At 36.2% G+C, this 19,906-nt stretch overlaps 1 protein-coding gene across 4 annotated transcripts in view; it reads left to right on the forward strand.

The window, feature by feature from the left end:
- LOC123880936 overlaps window positions 1–19,906 on the forward strand; it is an 85,669-nt gene that overhangs the window by 39,811 nt on the left and 25,952 nt on the right. For 2 of the 4 annotated variants that reach the window (XM_045929369.1, XM_045929370.1), the window contains exon 2: window positions 8,337–8,372. The exons of the other annotated variants lie outside the window; for them this stretch is intronic. The gene's annotated coding sequence lies outside the window, so the exon portion shown is untranslated. The remainder of the gene's footprint in view (window positions 1–8,336; window positions 8,373–19,906) is intronic. 4 annotated transcript variants of the gene reach the window in all.

A 19,906-nucleotide genomic window follows, 5' to 3' on the forward strand; every position in this document is an offset into this window, starting at 1 on the left:
TGGTTAAGATTAGGCATTATGAAGAGATAAATAAGAAATAAACTCAGCTGAATTATAGAAACACCTAGGTATTTAAAGTCATGAGTTATTTACAAGTAATTAATTGGTACAGTACGTTGGGTGAACACGTAGACTTCTCGACCAGCTAACAGGTTTACACGGATTGAATTATAAAAAATTAATGTAAAATTTCAACTCCTCAAAATAGATATAATGAGTGGAGAGATTTGCTAATTTAGAACGTCCTGTTAGTGTGGAAAATCAGTTGATACGTGTATTTGCCTTATTTAGGCCATCGGTTTGAGACCAACCGGCATTCCTCAAGCACGGGGGAAATACCTACGCTGAAACTTCAGCCTTAATCCATGTTATGTGGGGCACAGCAATTGGACTCTCCTATTTCGCTGCGAAGCGTTTTCAATTGCCTAGGTACGGAAACCTAGGTTCTTTTCAGTGAGCTCTGGGCTCGCCCCAAAACCATGGTATTTTTGTATATATATATATATTTGTTTGATTGATTGTCAATAAATTGGCCAATTTATTAGTTCGGAGAGTCCAGCTGTATAAAGACATGACGTGTTTGCTTTGTGCCGGAATCTCGCTGCTGGTACGTCACCAATCAACCATGTACCATATAATATCAAGCAAAGGAATTACAAAGTACAGCAAAACTAGTATTTTTATCTATTCAAAAACTCGGTGATTCACAAATTCAGCTGGCGTCGGTTTTAACAGATAATGTTACCTAAAATGCTGTTTGGGAAAGATCGGTACACAATAAAAAAAAGGTACCTACCTGCCTCGCCATCTGTCCTCCGGAGGCAGCGTGTATTCCATTGTCTCGTTCAGGGTATTTTAGTAGGTAGATGAAATTTAGCTGTTACTCGAAAGTATCCTCGACAAGGTCCCTTTAAGGTGTCTTTAGCCTGGGATTCGAACCCAGCCAACCCTATTATCTTTAGTAGTGGAGAGCATTCTTGGTATATTAGTACTAATCGTTTTGTGATAATAAAAGTATAAGGAAAAACCATCGTGAGAATTTCACATAATGGTATAAAATACCATATGATGAAGGTAAACTTGATCGAGAGTTCTCTATGAAGTCCGCGCTCAGTAGTGAGCCGGTGAAAGCTGTTCATGTTGATGAAGACGATGTTTATACCGCGGTAGCTAGTAGTTTATAGCACACCACCTTATTTTAGCTATTGAGTAATTTTTCTACCAAATCTATAATTGTAACGACAAGTGTCATTCCATCAGACTGCATTAGACTGCTAATTCAATTTTATTCCCTATTTAATGCTGAATAAGAGCTAGTATTATAAATAGGTGCACTGCTGAAAAAAAAACCTAACCTAATTTTTACTTAATAATAGGAATTGTGATTGGTAAATAGGTCATATGAGAAAATCTTAATATTGGAGCTCAAGTTAGTTCGATACATGGTTTCTTCGTATCTTTGGCTTTGTTAATATTACAATACGATAGTCTAGCCTCCAAACAAATTGAATCTCCATTATTAAATGTCTAGGAAAATGTATCTAAATATAGCAAATAAAAGATGATAGTTATACCCAAGTGCATTTATTTCTGGTAAATAATTGTTTATTTACTCATACAGTTGAGTATTTAGAAAAAAAGAAGAGAAACTGAATTTATTATTTAGACTGGGAATTAAGTAACTTTATTACATTAATTAATTCCCGGCCGAATATTTGCTTCCTAAGCCATACTAATTATTGAAAGGGAAAAGCAAATATTCAAACAAAAAAACCCTTTCGGCTTTATATAATATTATGTACACCATTTTATCTAAAATACACACATGCCCACATAATCAATAGAGATATTATCTATAATTCTTACTTCCATAATAAAGTAAATTTTAAGGACACACATTATGCGTAAATTATAATATATTCATTATTTATTCTAGATATATTTGAATCCTAGTTCCACAAAGAGAAATGTCCCATTTCTATAATTTTGGATGCAAATCTAATAGTTATACACAATATTGTAACACCTCCTAATATCCAAATAATAATATCATCTCTAATTTAGTTTGTAAAATAATTCTTTACTCAAGATTTTTGGAACTGATTTTCAAATAATCTAGTTTAAAATTAAATGTAAATTAGTACATCACCATATATCAGCTTCTGCTGGCCCGGATACACACTATTTTATTCTATTTATAATTTTTCTATTATTAACTATACAATTGCAATATATTTCTACACTTAATTAATATTCACTGTTAGGCTCTACTGCACGTTGAGCCAGACCTCAATCGAATGTCCCTCTCGGTCCCCCAGTGTAGACTTAAAACGTCCACACGGATATCTTTTGTTCACGCCCATGATCTGAAATGAAAAAAAACCCAGCGAAATTTCGGTTTCTGATTGGTTCACTCTTGCGCACAGAATTACCCTGGCTGATGGCTAATTGGCTGAAAATAAAATGTATTTCGAACATCCCTTAATGGGCCGTACCTTTTGCTTTCTCACGCTCTTGCCTTGCCTAGACCACTCGCATAACACGTGATTACAATTTTGTACACTTGTAGAGATTTCTAAGTTAAAATTTACGACTTTTATCTAATTTATGACCGACCCTAACGCAATTTAGCTTTAGAGCAATTTATTTTGCCCTTTTGTTTTTTTATACTTCCTTTCCTACAATTACTCAGAATCTTAACTAATTTATTTCTTTTCGTTCGAGATTTTTGTTTTTAAGAGCAAGGCTTCAAATTTCCGACAGTCATAAAACCGTATGACGGATGGCAAGGCCATCTCAAGGTAAAGATTTTTGTATAAACACATGGAAATGATACTGCCAGTGTCGCAACTAGAATGCCATAAGCCTACTTTGTCGTATTAGTTTACAAATTGCGAAAAACCGAATAAAATTTGAATTTCGCGGGCAGACCCGTCGCTTGCCCCCTGTAATTTTAGATAGCTAGTGACCTAAAGCCCCCTAATGCCATTCTATAAGATGATATGAATTTCTTAATATTGTGGCAATATGTTACCTATGTATTTTGCCTGTTAAATTATGACGCCATTTTATTACTATTTCTTTATAACTTTATATGTATATCCTCATCTTCTATACACTAATATAATAATAAGGAGCTAATGATTGTAAATTTTGATGTAGGGCAGTAATCTCCGGGACTAGTGATTTCATTCCGAATTTTTTCAAGATAGCTACATTATTCCCCAGCGCTATGCTATAAATTATATCATGTTGTACATCTACCTTTCAACAATTTTGAAAACCATTTTGTTAGCACCGAATGGGTTAAGTTTTTTAGAACCTTCGGTCTTTTCCATGCAAAACAATTCGTCTTAAGTTGTTTTTGCAGATAAAGAAGTCGCTGAAAATAACTCCGACGTGTAGTATAATGAATTAAATGGCCATTATGTTCGGGTTGTGGCCTTCACCTAGCGCGGTTAGCGATCATTATCCTGTTAGTGTCGATGCTTAGTGGCGACATTGTACGACATTCACATGCTATCATCATGCTCCGTAATAGCCTCGTGGATATTCGTACCAGGAATTGTCACTACCCATACCTATTATTAACTTTACTTGCTTTAGGGGTGAAGGAAAACATCGTGAGGAAACCTGCATGCCTGAGAGTTCTCAATGTTCTCAAAGGTGTGTGAAGTCTGCCGTGGCAGACTATGGGCTGAAGCTAAATCCTTCTCACTCTGAGAAGAGACCCGTGTTCAGTAGTGGGCCGGTAATGGGTTGATCATACCTATTATATGTTTAACACAAAAGAGTGTTTGGTGTTTTGTCCTTCAATCATGTCGCAATAAAGCAACGAATCAACGTGATTTTTTGCACGGGTATAGTTAAATACCTACCGGGAGAGTGAAATAGGCTACTCTTTATCCCGATAAATTAAAGATCCTCCGGGCTTGACAAAAACGTTTTATTACTGTCTCTTCATAATGTTTTAAACACAGAAAACGTTACGAGCAGTTTTATAGATAACCGTTTTTAGCCTACTCTAAAATTTTTTACGGTCTAATAAATCACGTTTAGGTAGTTCATAACATTCTTTAGGAAAAGTATAATAACGACTATCTTCATCAATCTGACCAAACGCTACAGACATTCTGGTACAAGATCCCAGTGTCGCCTGACGTTACACTTATTTTCTGGCGGTTCTCATTCGCACGAGGGCCTTTTAAACGTCCGTTAAAAAAGCGTTCAATTAATAGAACAAATGCATTCCCAAGTATCTGTTCATACGTCAACGCTTTATTAACGGGCACTTTGTATTTTCAGCGCAACGCCGGGTTTGAACGCAACGCTTTTTTAACGCTCGTGCGAATTAGGGATAATAATTGATCGTGATCTCTCCTCGCGTTCTACATGGTGTAGCGATGAAGCTCGTTTAAACATTACTCTCTCTCACAATTTTTTTCTCAGAAAATAAGTAAGGTCTGGCGGTTCCGGGATCTTGCTCTCTGTTTCAACGTGAACCGTCGTATGATTTGACTAATTGATCGCAATCTCTCCTCGCGTTTTACACGGTCTAGCAATGACGCTTGTTTAAAGTTTACAGCTCGTTTGAAGCAATCAGCACTTCGAATCGGAAGCGGAACATTAGTGGATCGCCAGCGTACATTGTCGTGATAGTGATACGGAAATACCCCAAGGTCCCAAATCACATGTCAGTAGATTCGCTATAGACATGCTATAATTTAAAGGACCAGCGATCCGCCGCCGAAATTTGAATGCTACAATTATTACATATCCACCACCAAGAGTTGCCACCTGCCATTTCTTGATTTACGGGTTACAAGCATCAAAAATACGGGTTTTAGATTTTTATACGGGAGACAGTGTTATAATATGTAGATATGTTTTTTAATCTTTAAGTTTTATTTGAAGAAACAGCTTTTAAAATCTTTTACGATACGATACGATGGTAACCCCAAAACATCTACCTGCACCTGACTCATTTATATAGAAGTTTCTCACTCATAGATTGTTGAAGGTGAAAATGACTGAAATTGCCAATTTTATCGGACATCTATTTCTCGTTCAAATAGTTTCGACTATATTTGAACACGGGCTTTTAAAACTTCCTCTCAAAATGAAAAGCCCGCAAAACCCGAGCCGTGTTCGCACAGCATAAAATACCTATTTATTACATAGGCTCTATTTGTTTTTGCTCGAGCCTCAACGGAAACGAGCTAAATGGCCAGATTATTCTCATTTTCTGTGAAACAGTCTAATTTTCTAGGCCATTCATTCAAGCTTTACGTAACTCAAAATTTAACCGTTTAGAGAACAATACCTGCTTGAATGTGAACATAAGTAGGTTCTTATAATTTATACGAAAATTATTGAAATTATTTCTGAATAATTTGATAATTCACAGGAAGTCATTTAATGAATAATATTAATAGGTATAATACAAGTACCTATTAGGTAAAATGTTAGAATTAGGTATAAACAATTCTTGCACAATGACAATGAGCTATGATAATGTTATGGGATTCCCTCTTCTTACAATACATTAGGTACCTAACCTAAGTATATAAACTCACTAAATATATTTTGTTTAATGTTTATAATCATATTTTGAGAATATTTTTATAATTTCTTCTAGAAGCATAAAACTCATAATACTATATAGGTACCTATTATTATATCGATGATTTAGAGTCTAGATATAAAAAAATGTTGACTGACTGACTGACCGATTGATCTATAAACGCAAAGCTCAAACTATTGGACGGATAGCTATTATAACATCCGCTAAGGGGTTTAAAAAAAATCTCTTCAGTAACTCCTTAGATTAGAGGGTAAAATAGGAGGTTGATGTCGTCCACGCAGATGTACTCGCAGATATAAGCTAGTTCAATATAAATGTTGGGGTTATCATGCATTTAGTGTTCTTTATGAAAGGTGTCTTGCAAATCAACTTCTTTAATGCAATATACCTTGTAAAAGCCGTCCTTACTGGTTTTGTCCATTTTGAGTCCACGGCGACCGATGCTCGCAATAAATTATAACGCGGATAACTTATGTACGGTCATATTTAACATTTCCAAAGTATTCTGGTGTGGTTCGAGACAGGCATGCTAGGCACGCGTCGGGGGACAGCCGAGGATCTAAAATTAGATCATACTTGTTCTGGTTCGCCCTGTCCTCTCAGTTATTCGCCATAACAAAAACCATGCAATGCAACGTATTTCATTCACTAGCCGAGTATGTTAACTTTTGTTGCAAAGCAAATCAATCAAGTCCTCATAGGCCCTTTTAACTGAAAGAAAATGTAGATAGTTAGCTAACACAAATCATTTTTTAAAAGAAAATGCTAATAGGTAAGTTACACAGATTCAAAAATGCGCTAATTGTAAAATAAAAATGTCTGAAAGAAGTAGGCGTACTATCCTTTTTACATTGTTCCTAGCTGAAAATGAAAGGATTTCACTAATTCTTAGACCTTTCAATTTAACTTCGTTAAGAGATTTTTATACAATCTATTTTTCAAAATAGGACATGAAATAGAGATCGTTGGTACTAGTAGTAGTAGGACAATGGCGTCAATTCTTTTTCTTTTTTTCTTGTTTGCTGGCACTACAAAAAGCCACCAAACAAGAAAAGAAGAAGAATTGACGCCAGTTCCCACTAATACCAAAGATCTCTATTTCATGTAACTTTTTTGAAAAATATAGATTTTCGTTGTTAGGTATATTTCGCATAACATTCAAGCTTTTCATATAATTTTAGTTCTGTTGGATTTTTACGTATTCCTTGTGAGAAGCCTGAGATCTTAAACTTTCTAAACTGCTTTTTAAACTTTTGAGTGCGATTTGTTATTTTTAAACTCGGTTAAATCCACGGAAGCGTGTTCAAGGGCCTTTCACGTGTGATACTTTTTGCCGATGCTTGATGTACGCTCGTGATTTATAAAAGCGTGTCTTTCGTATGCGTTATGTAAATGTGGCATGTCCTTATGGATATTAATGCCTGAGTCGTAGGGTAGTTTAAATCAACTTAATAATTTATTGGCAGATTTTTAGGGTTCCGTACCTGAAAAGGAAAAACATAACCTTTATAGGATCACTTTGTTGTCTGTCTGTCCGTCTGTCAAGAAAACCTATAAAGTACTTACCGTTGACGTAGAATTATGAAATTTTGCAGGTAGGTAGATCTTAAAGCACATAAGTAAAGGAAAAATCCGGAAACCGTGAAATACATAATTAGTATTTTCAATTTTTTAAAGTAAAATAACTAAGTATACCAAGTGGGGTATAGTTATACCACCACTTGGTATAGTTATTTTACGTTCTAAAACAGATCATTCATTTTTATGCAGAATTTAGTTTTTGATTTATCGTGTAAAATGTTGGAAAAAATATACGAGTACGGAACCTTGAGTGCGCGAGTCTGACTCGCACTTGGCCGGTTTTTTTTTTTCAACTTTATGTTTCAGTTAATCTTTTCTCTCGTTTAGGATGTTTGCAGTTATTAAGTAAATGGAACGATAAAGTGCAGCCTGCCTCCTGTAAAGCTTATGATTACAAATCACGGCGATCCGATGCCCCAATGTCACGTCATTAAATAGTTAGTGATCTCTTTATCAGGGTTCTCTCCGTCTCTTACTCCATACAATCGTAGTTCCAATTTCATTTGAATATACAGAAACCAAAGTCCATGAAATTTTGCAGATATATTCTAGAAACTAATATCTGTGCCTTTGGTGTTTTAGATTTTTCTAAAAATATGTAAGTATGTGAATTTTTAAGACCGCGTAACTTTGAAACCGAATATTTTAACAGAAATCTGGAAAACCACAGGCATAGATATTAGTTTCTAGAATATGTCTTTGCAACTACGTTTGTATGGAGCGAGTGACGGAGAGACCCCTCAGGTTAAAACTGTCTGTCAAAAGATTTCGCCGAGACTCGATGCAACTCACCTGTGTTAAAATGAAGATTGCTTGCAAGATTTGAAATTTTCCTGATTTAATAAACTGAAAATTCCATGTAAAGTATGTATGTAATTCCTTGCCTTGCAAACAGGAGTCTGCATTTTCGCGTAAGACCTTGCCGAGACGAGAACACTAGACTCTCACAAAAGGGTTTGTTAGGTAACTAGATTACTTTGGTGAGATGCTCTGAGGTGTTGACTAAAGCAAGTGTTACTTGTATACACTGTATCCAGTTAAGAAATTGGCTGAGCCAGCCAGCAGCTTTGTGAACAATATTTAGGTTAATGCAAACACTCTTATTCTCTTTTGCGTTTCTATTTTAGCATCTGTAACTTTCAAATCAAATCATTTATTTGCACGATTGCAGGTACAATGATGGCGTTTTGAATCTGCTCTACACTACGTACGTATAAGCTAGCTAGCTTTTTTATTTTTCAATACAGTTGCTAGCAAAATGCATTTTCAATGCTAGTAAACATAGCTTGTAAATTAAATTTACAACATTTTCAGCGATTTTTTTTGCAATTTTTTACACTTTTAAAGGGTGTCTGGCAATGCATACCTTTACCTGTTATCTTTCAAAGCCACAATAATATAATCTTCATAGTCTCTGATCATTCTTCCCTGTGTTGGGGACAATACGGAGAGTAACTTCCAGCTTTTATAAAAGAACGAAGGTCTGGCTCTCGCTGGCTCTCTCTCTATAATCTAAAATGTTACTAATCAAAACCTTGCAAGTCTGCGAATCTAATGTAAAGCTCAGAATCATGGTTTTACTGATACCAAACTAGCTTATGCTTTCGACTTTGTCCGCGTGGACTACACAAATTCCAAACCCCTATTTTACCCCCTTAGGGGTTGAATTTTCGAAAATCCTTTCTTATCCGGATATCTACGTCACAACAGCTATCTGCATCCAAAATTCAGCCCGATCCGTCCAGTATTTTGAGCTGTACGTTGGTAGGACAGTCAGTCAGTCAGCTTTGCATATAAGTATTTAGATGTGTAGGTGTTGCGACTGTAGTGTGTCAAAAGCATTTCTACGGAACAATTATTTATTTATCATTGAGCTAATTATAATAATTTTATGTATCTCTTATTCATAATTATGCGTATCAATGTAAATTTCAAGACTCGCTCTAGATACGGATATATTATGACATCAAGAGTATAATTTTACTGCACTCCTTAGCACCCGTTGTGTGCAATCACACTTGATACTCGTGGATCAACGGCCATGGTTCCACAGTATGCACTGGCGTATCCAGTTGCAGCAAATAGACCGTTCTTTGTTCTATTGATATTAGAATATGGATTTGAATTGTCTTTTTAGGGTTCCGTAACGACGGGGCCCTATTACTAAGCCTCCGCTCTCCGTCCGTCTATCTGTCAGCGGTCTGTATCTCGTCAACCGTAATACATAGGTAGAGAGTTGAATTTTTTTCAGAATGTGTATTTTTATTGCCGCTATAGCAACAAATAATAAAAATTAAAAATGGCTGACCGTGAAAATTAAAAAAAAAAACATTAAATGTGTTATTTCTGGTACGATGGTACGGAACCCTTTGTGTGCGGGTCCGACTCGCACTTGACTGATTTTTTATGTTCATAACCTTGGGATGTAATTTAAACTACAAGATCAGTGTCACTGTCATAAGTTGAATCACACTTTGGCTTTATATAATTCTTACATTGATTTTTTTTCTAAAAAATGTTATCTCATCGAATTTGTAAAGACCTTGCAAATCTTTATGTTTTGCAATTATTTACCAGCACTGACCGTACTATTACAAGTACGCTGGACTTGCTATTGTCGACCTGTTTTTGAAGCAACTTGACTGATTTATCGCCATTTAGTCGCTGATAGCAGCAGTGAGCGTCATGCGCGTAGATACTCGGTACTATACGGATACTAACTAAATGTGAGTGATAATCCTTCTGTCAATACATAACAGTTTCAATACAAAGACTATTTAGGTAGTAATTTTAATTCCTATGTGGCTCGGTTGGGCACTTTCAAGTATCGGCACAAAATATAACTGTCATTTTGTCACACCTTATCTAGCGTACTTGTATATCTCCATATCTGTGGCTACAATTCTTTGCAACAATGCGCTAATGCATGTATGCGGAAGTCCATTACGTTTTTAATAACTGCATGTTACTATACAAAGTGAAAAACAAGAGATTAAAACAACACAAAACCCATATTATAATTTTTTTTTTTTTTTTTAATTTATTAATTATGTACCTATTTGAGAAAATATTAAAGTTTAAAACTAGTTTATGTCCGCGACTTCGTCCGCGTGGACTACACTTTCAACCCCCTATTTTACCCCCTCACGGATTGAATTTTCGAAAATCCTTTCTTAGCGGATGTCTACGTCATAATAATGTAACTATCTGCTTGCCTTTGGACCCGATCCGTTCAGTAGTTTGAGCTGTGCGATTATATAGATCAGTCAGTAAAGTCAGTCACTTTTTTCTGTCATATATTTAGATTTGGGATTAAAATGCATTAAAGTAATGTAATAACTACTCGTATTTATGCCGCCCCAGTCACGCTCACATAACTTAACGGCAGTGACTCATTATTTCAACATTATGTCTGAAAGATCATAATTTATTCATAATTTATTGTTTTATCTTCTCTTAAAGACTATGCATGCTCACTTTGCCTTACTAGTAAAACTACAGAGTGAACTAGAAAGAGGGAACTCTCTCGGTTTTATCCTGAATCGACGATATGTCAAAAAATATTAAGCTATGGGTGACGTGAAATCAAAGGAAAATAGGCTATGCATAGGCTACCACCTAGCGTCAAATGTAGGAACATTTGACGCCCGCCACTGACGTCGAAGCCTCAACATTTTGTTACAATGAACTGTGCTGATAATTTTTTTAACGAACTTTATTTCGATTCATTTGATGTTAATGCACCCATCACGTTGGTCCGTGTAATACAATACAGATAGAATTTCGAACTTGGCGGACACGCTGTCGCGTGTCTTGATATTCCAGTAAGTTCATTCCAGCGCTGAAATCAAATTTTGTGTTCGTAATATTATGACTGGTTTTCATTATTCCAGTAGATAGCATTCCAGTCCAGCAATCAAACCAGTGCTGCAATGCCACTGGAATCATGTAAACCAGCACTGAAATGCACATGCACAGGAATATAACTATTCCTGTGTGTAATCCAGTCCAGTGACTGGATTGATTCCAGCAGCAATCCAGCTGGATTTTTACTATGGAATATTGTTCTATTCATCGTCGTTGTCTCAACTGATGGATGACCGATATCCAACGTTGGACATAATATGTAGCTCTCTTGTAGGGATTTCGATAGGTAGGTACTCCACGGGTTTATCCCAGTTACAAGTCTCACAGGGTCCATCGGCTCTCTGTGAGACTTGTAACTCGTTTCATGACATCATATTACTGTGGTATTATATGAACTTAATGTGTCATATACATTATATGACATTAAACTGTCACAAAAACTTGTAAGCTTGTGCTACGACACACCCACTCGCATATTATTAATGAAAGCTATTTAATCAAATTTAACATTGTGTAATACATTTCACATATTTTATAATAATTACTTTGTAATATTTTACTATCGTATATATTAATAACCTACTGTCAATAATTAAATTTTAACTTCTGACACACATTATACTTATTAAGCACTTGCCCCACCGTCGACGATAGAGAGCTAAAAACTAGAAATCAGTTGGAAAGCAACGAGAAGCGAGTGTGTAATTGGTATAGTTTTGTAGCTAGGCTATCAGAGAGTAGCGAGTGTGGGCGGGCCTTTTACTCGCGGCGGTCGCTTAGATAGGCACAGACCTTCATAGGTATATTACAAACGTGTTTTGACCGCCAAGAGAGCGTGAGCGATTTTCTTTCTATGATAATTTTTCTCGCTGCGACACAGTAGTGGAGAAAAAGTTCGCGCCGACAGAGTGGAAAATGAGACCGATCAACTATTAATATATTTACTTATTTTATCTCTTTTATTGACATGAAATCATACCTTGATTGTACGTTTTCTTGAGCCAGAAAATAGACGATAACTAGACGCTTCTTCGTTGGCGATGAGACAATGATGTCTTATGATAATTTTGTGATCTCAATTTCATATCATACCCATACGAAAGTGTGTTTAATTGTTGGTTTATTGGTTTGTCCTTCAACCACGTAGCAAAAAGGGGAAGAGAGTGACATGGGCTACTTTTTAACCCGCAAAATGAAAGAGTTCCCATGGGTTTGTTTAAACCCTAAATCCACGCGGATGAAGTCGCGGGTATTAGCTAGTTATGATATAATTCAATTTAAGATAACGAATTCTTACGTTAGTGTTAATGCAGCAATTAACCAACAATTAACCTATTTATGTGTGCATTGTTTATAGCGTTTTTATTAAATTAAATAATTTTGGATACTTCTGCACTTTTAACAGATTTGTTAGATGATGCCTGCAGCTTTGCCTGCGGGGATTTAGGTTTTTATAAAGCCCATGGAAACTTGATTTCCCAAGACAAAAGTAGCCTATCCGTAATAGCCCGTCCACGGGCTACAAGGTATCTCTGAGACTGTCATCATTTCAACGAATTATCCTTTAGAAAGCTCCTGGGATCACCAGGATTTAGAAATGCAATTCCTTACAGCATCAGGGTTGAAGAGGTGGGTCCTCGAGGTCAACGACAAAGTCCTTATTTGGTACAGATACCTTCAATGTCAGTTTATAACCGACAGTTTCTAAAACCTATTAGCATTGGCGGGCAGGTCTCCTGCAGCATCAGGATTGAAGAGTTGGAATCCAAATTTTTTTATGGAACAATATCGCAAAGTTTCTCTATCGGTTAAAAAAAAATTACTTTACTTAAATCGCCAATTATAGATACGTCGTAATTTCAGTTTTTCAACTGTAAAAATACTGTAAACATATCACATCATTGACATAGATGTTCAATGTTCATTATGTAAGAGGCGTTGGTGGTAATTGGTTTTGCAATGTACATTTCCAATTCGCATCGTTACGTCACACTCTTACCTCGGCCCGTATGCAGTGACCAAGATCTCGACCGTCTCAGATCCAACTATTAAGTAAAACGCGGTCAGAATTGTTTATAGTTATTAAATGTACGGATACTATAATTTTTCGAATACGCCGCGTAGAGTATAATTTCATACAATTTTTGTGATGTTCTACTTCTCTCATAGAAAGATAATAATTTAAAATCGTCTCAGTCCTCTCTACATTGCCTGCAACTGCTCTGTACCTGCATATTGAAATGCAATAAAATGTAATATATTAGATGATGCCCGCGACTTCGTCCGCGTGGATTTAGGTTTTTTTAAATCCCGTGGGAACTTTTCGATTTTCCAGATGCACATCCCGTATGCACGTCCATGAAATGTAATTTCTTCAAAATCAGTGGTCAAAAGTTCAAACGGATGGGTCGTGATGTGGATGTGGATATCACCGAAAACTATTACCTATACAAAAGAATTGTCAATACAAATTGTGGTAAGCGCAATGTGAATATAACCACTTTGATGCTAGTCTACACTCTACAGAGGTCAGAATTCATACATTATTTAGAAAGTAAGATAAGTTCATGCATAAACTAAATCTACTACACCGAACACAGCAACGAAATAAAACCTACCTACTTAAAATACATTTGTGCAAATTTATTCCACTGCAATTATGGGTTCATGATGTGACATTTTCTTTTCCAAATCCAGACATGCAATAAAGGAGTTATGTCATAACTTGATATTTTATTCGGACATTACTAAAATTGACATGCAAATTAACTTTCCCCGCTCCTCGATATCATGGAGACATATTATTACCTATACATCATGTATTTATACTTGCAGTGCCATATATCATGAATTCATGAATCATAGGTCGTTCTCAGCGATTCGTCGAGTGGTCGAGTGTTACACTTGACACAGATTTTATTCCCGCGTTCTCACAAGTTATCATAACCCATAACCTCATAACCGACCTCAATAGGTACAACACGTTTTTTTTTTTTTTTTTATATAACCATAAAGTACTGACAGCAGTACTTTATTAGAATTACAATCTAGCCTACGAGTAAAGCTAATAAGTAATATTATGTTAACCTAAACTTATAAAAGTACTTATATCTAAGAGTCCGTCCATTGACATATTTCTTAGTTTATCGTTAGTTATTATTTTATGACACTTTGTTCTTGTGTTCATTATATTGCACTAGCACTAAATTTTCACTTTGTTCTTTCTTGTGTTCTTTACACTGCACTAACACTGTAACTACACTAGCTCAAAAGGCTTAGTCCTTTTAAGTCTACGCTTTAGGTCTGTGTTGTCGAGGAGCTGGATAGCCTCGACGTTCACATGTTGATGGAGCCTGCGTTCGTGGGATTTAGCATGTTTGCTAATAACCGAGTCCACGAAGTCCATTTGAAGATCGCGATGAATGTCTTCATTTCTGACGTACCAGGGTGCATTGATGATACCCCTGAGTACTTTATTTTGGAATCGCTGTATTATTTGAATGTTGCTTTTTCTGGTACAACCCCACAACTGGATACCATAAGTCCACACTGGCATTAGGACCTGTTTATACAAGAGTTTCTTATTTTGTGTTGATAGTGAAGAGTTTCTACCTATGAGCCAGTACAATTTTTTGTACCTTATCTCTAGGTCTTCTTTTTTCTTCTTGACATGAGCTTTCCAGCGTAGCTTGCTGTCAAGAGTCATTCCAAGATATTTTGCCGTATTAGCATAAGGTATCTTTTGTTGGTCAATATAGATAGGGTGATAGTTCGATTTTTTATTTGTAAAATCAATATGGGTAGACTTGGAATCGTTCAATTTTATTCGCCATTTTTTCGTCCATTTGTGGAGTTCATTTAATGCTGATTGTACTTTTCCCGCCGCCTCCTGGTGAGTATTACCCACAGCTATGATGGCAGTGTCATCGGCAAAAGTAGCGATGGTATTATGATCAGGTTGTGGAAGATCAGAGGTATACAGGAGATACAGGACAGGTCCTAGAACGCTTCCTTGAGGTACTCCAGCTTTGATCTCCTTGAGTTTGGAGTAGGCTTCCTCTTGCCTCACTCTAAATACTCTATCAGATATATAAGATTCAAGTATGTTTGCGAATGGTTGAGGGAGTAATACTTTAAGTTTGTGAACAAGACCTTCATGCCAGACTTTATCAAAGGCTTGTGCTACATCGAGAAATACGGATGAACAAACTTTCTTTTCTTCTAGTGTTCTTTCAATTATATTCGTTATTCTGTGAACTTGATCGATTGTCGAGTGCTTTTCCCTGAATCCGAACTGGTGGTCGGGAATCAGATTTTTTTCATCTAATATAGGTTTTAATCTGCTGAGTAGTAGCTTTTCAAAAAGTTTAGAGATAATTGGTAGCAGAGAAATTGGTCTGTATGATGTAACCTCATTTGGTGGTTTTCCTGGTTTGGCGATCATAATTACTTCTGCAACTTTCCACAAGTCAGGGACGTGCTTCATTCTAAACGCTGCATTAATCAGCGTCGTTAATTTAACGATTCCTTTTTTTGGAAGGTTTCGCAAGATTTCTGTAGTAATTAGATCATATCCTGGAGCTTTTTTCAGGTTCAGTTTATTAATTATATTAAGTATTTCTTTAGGTGTGACTAGTTTAATGGGAGTGTTTTCTTGACTTGTTTCGATTGTAGTAAAGTCAGTGTGTTCTCCTTCGTTTGGTTGAAATATTTTTTCTAGATATTCTGCAAATCTTTTAGCTTTTTGCTCACTATTTCTTGCCCACATTCCATTTTCTTCCTTGATTGGAGGAATATGCAAACATGGTCTTTTTAAATTCCTAGTGGCTTTCCAAAGTGAATAGTCGGTGCTCCGTTCGCTTGTAAGGCTACAACACGTTTGACACCTCGAGAGGTGAATTAATGTTGTCGTATGCCTTGTACGGTTCTAAACTAGCAAGCTAGCGAGCTAAACAAAAGTGCGCCACCATATGGCAACCGGTCAAGGTTGAGAATTCCATAATTCATATGTGAGAGGTTCAAAGCGAAGCGAATTGTCAATGCTGAGAAAACATGTGAAATGATTTTTTCAAGGTTAGTTATAAAGTAACAGATAGTTCCCACGGAATAGAAAAATTTGTATAAGGGCATTGCTCGGTGAAGAGTAACTATAGAGTTTTTTGCCGATTTCTCACATTCTAAACCGGTAGTAATTACTAACGCGTAAACTTGACCATCAGAAAAAGCTTGTAAGCATTTATTAGTTTCCTGCAACTTATACGGCGTGTGTAGAATTCCAATCAAAGGCTGTTGTAAAAACGAAATTAATTAACAAATAATTTATTTCTAACTTAAGACTTTACGAAAGTTAAGTTTGTTTTCCTTCTTTTGTTCTTTAATGGCTTAGAAGTATCACAGGCAGAAAATGTGTCTTGTTAAACAAGCATCGTATCGACTAGAGGTACTTTCAGCTCAAATATAAATGTTATGAACCCGTGGCAAACCACGCTACCTCGATCAGTAACCGAGCTATTAGAATCTTGGGTTTTTGTTGTGTTCAAAGGGGCTCAGTAAACCATTAAACGCCTAATACAAACATTTAGTGAGGAAAGAAAACCGACGAGCAGACTATTTGCCTCAGAAGATGCTCGTTCTGAGATTGCTCAGAAGATGTTCGGCCTGAAACTGCTCAAATAGATCCAAAGTTCATGAATTCTTTTTGAACCATTTTCAGAACATATCAAAAATCACTGCACTAATGTCAAGCACAAACGACGGCGATTGGAAAGTGATTGATTTCAAACGGCAAGCTATATCTTATCGACTCGGAAATCAGATTTTCCGTTCGTTAGAGATCAATAAGATTGAAGCCGTATCGAACTGTAAAAACAGATTAATATAGGACATAAGGCGGAATTGAAAATAGAAAAGTTTGATACTCGCCTGCTTTCTTTGTATAATCAATTTGTTGACTTCGAAAATTCGTTCTGATGCAACTTTAAATTTTATTTCGACTTCCTTTCTTACCTACTCTTGTGTTTATTTAGTTACGAGCGATGCTGCTAGGTTAAAACTATAGCTTCCAAACTGCGAAAATCTAAACTTAATTGGTTTAGTGGTCTCTGTGTGATGCGATGCACTACGAAACAATCAGACAAGCTATTACAGTTTTATGATTGTAATAAACACAAGTCTTATATAAAATTCAGACGTGCCTGATTTTATCCACGCCCTTGTGTTTAAGATCAGTATATTATGTTCTTATAAATTTTTCTTTTATCCAGGCTTTTTATCTTAAAAGAAATAACAACATCCAATAATAACAGACACACAAAATTACCAAGTACCAACCGATCCGAACGCTCTTGCTAGTTCGCTGGATGGCGGCACGATTATAATCCAATCAGAATGGCCATGTAATCGAAAGAGGGCTTGCCATAACGCAGTTATGATGGAAAAGGTAATAGAATTACCGGCAAGCCTTTGCCAGGCGTATTACCTGCCCCTGTCTGGTCAGGATATTGCTGTCTGGGAAATTGATTGACTTTTTTAGACTATCAATGTTTATAAAGGAGACCTAAAATTTATGGAATTATGGTTTATATAGGGTTAGTTACGCTCATACGATTTCTGATATCGTCCTTGACGTCTCAACAGATAGATCGATATCTAGACGTTAGTCTTTTTTAGGGATTTCCATACTCCATGGTTTGGTACTGCTTATGTGCAGCGTTTGCCTACCACTAGTTTGCTATCATCCACATAGGTGAAGATCTACTGAACCACGGTTTTCAATGCAGGTTCGTCATTTCAACACTTCCATACCATTTCGAGTATTTGTATTTTATTTTATGAAGAAGGAAACTTTTACATTATTTACATAAAATATTGCGAATGTTATCATAATGATAGCGAGTCCTTGCTGATACCTTGAAAATAAAACGTACCCTATTTTATACTTTTATCGTAATACTTATTCCCTACTAGGCGAAGTAAATGACTAGTATTTTAATATGGCAGTCAGACTAGTTAGTGTGTTTATTGCTAATGACTTCATCATGTTGTAGGCTATTGACATTTTGCCTTTTCATCTGACACTCGGCTGATAGAAACAGCGGTTGTTTACAATTAATATAATATTCTAAACTTTACTAATTTTACTACTTTTCTAGATTTTCGATTTGGTTACTTTCTATGTTTAAAGTTTTGTTACTCTTCACATCATTTATAATGTCCGATTCACGTCATTCTAATGACTTACCAATCCATTGATCTTATCAGTTTGCATCTATATCGATTGCGATAATTAATCTAAATAGTATATTTTAATATAATGTATGTACTGAATCCAGTGGTCAAATTTCAATACAAACCCCATTCCAGATCGCGTGCCATCTTATCATAATATGAACATTTCCCATCATTGTGATCGTGGACAAGCTTGTGTCTTTAGTGAATAACAAAAAAATCGCAAAATTCAAGACGCCCAATGTAGACGGACTGTAATAATGTAGACTTACTGGATCCAGCGACTGGTACAAACCGCTAAATCTACTCTTTTCATTATGAAAATATTTTCTTTAATAGTGGTTTTAACCTTAAAAGTACAAAAACTCGTACATTATGTATGAATACAAAATCGCTTTAATTATTAGACTGTCACGATAGAGCCGGTTTTTTCCCCGCATTCAACAACAATCGTTCTATTTTATCGTGATGCTGCCGCTACTGTGAGCTGACAGGGTTTTTGTAAAAACTGTACCTACTTTTAAAGAACTTTAATGGAAAAATTGTTGCGCAAGATGCTATCTCCTCACGATCTCCACCAACACAACTTGAACAATGTCATTAAATGTAGCAACCGTATAGGTTTCTTTCGCAAGGAGTAGATTCATTGTCGTTATTCCTTTATTGTTTTCATTCTTCATCATATTCTTCAGCCTGTTTGCGTCCATGCTAGACATACGCCTTTCCGATTGTGCGCCACCACATGGGTTCCTTCTTTTCCGACCACCCATTTACCGTCATCTTTTTGTGGTCGATGCATCAGGTCATGTGCTGCGCCTAAAAGAGGTTTACGGTCACTAGTGGGTGTACAACTCTCTGACTCAGCCACCATTTGCATTGGTTTTACGTCGAACATGTCTGCTATAAGCTTATAAGTACATTGGCTTGCTTATGATTTGGGATATGTCGGTAAATTGTCTTTTCTTTATTACATACGAGAATATACAATCCTAACAAACTATTTGCTATTCGTTTTATTTTTTGTATAAGCTAGAAAGAAAAACTTAAGCCTTCGAGACTATTACACGCTTTGTTTACGCTTAAGTTCGGTATAATCTTGACATTGGTCTGACGAAGCAGAAAATAATATTATTGTAAGCAAATAAGACCTAGCGGCAAATCAGATGGTAAGTACTACCGTCTGATTCGATGAATCCTATTATCGTTCGTTTATCACGCAACAAGCGCGGCTGAGTGCCTGTTTCAGTTGCAGCTACTGATTTGAATATTGCTTTATGTTATACTTAAATCGTTTTTGGAAGTGCTTCTGCGAATCACTTAAACCCAAATACAGCAAAGGCAATTTATTTATTTGTTATCGTCTATTGTTAAAGTTATCGTCTTAAAGTGTAGATGATTAAATGGCTGCCTTTTGGCGTTTGTTGTTTAATCAAAAGCTAAAGACCTTAAAAAAAAAACGTAAGATTCTCTTAACTTCGTCGTCGTTAACCGATAGACGTCCACTGCTGGACATTGGTCTCTTGTAGGGACTTCTAAGTGCCGCCTTCTTGTGCCGCCTGAATCCAGTAGCTTCCTGCAAATCGTATAATGTCGTATGTCTACCTAGTGGGGAGCCTGTCTACGCTGCACTTACTCGTGAGGTTGTTA

This window comes from Maniola jurtina, chromosome 3, assembly GCF_905333055.1.
Source record: "Maniola jurtina chromosome 3, ilManJurt1.1, whole genome shotgun sequence".
Taxonomy (NCBI): Eukaryota; Metazoa; Arthropoda; class Insecta; order Lepidoptera; family Nymphalidae; genus Maniola; species Maniola jurtina.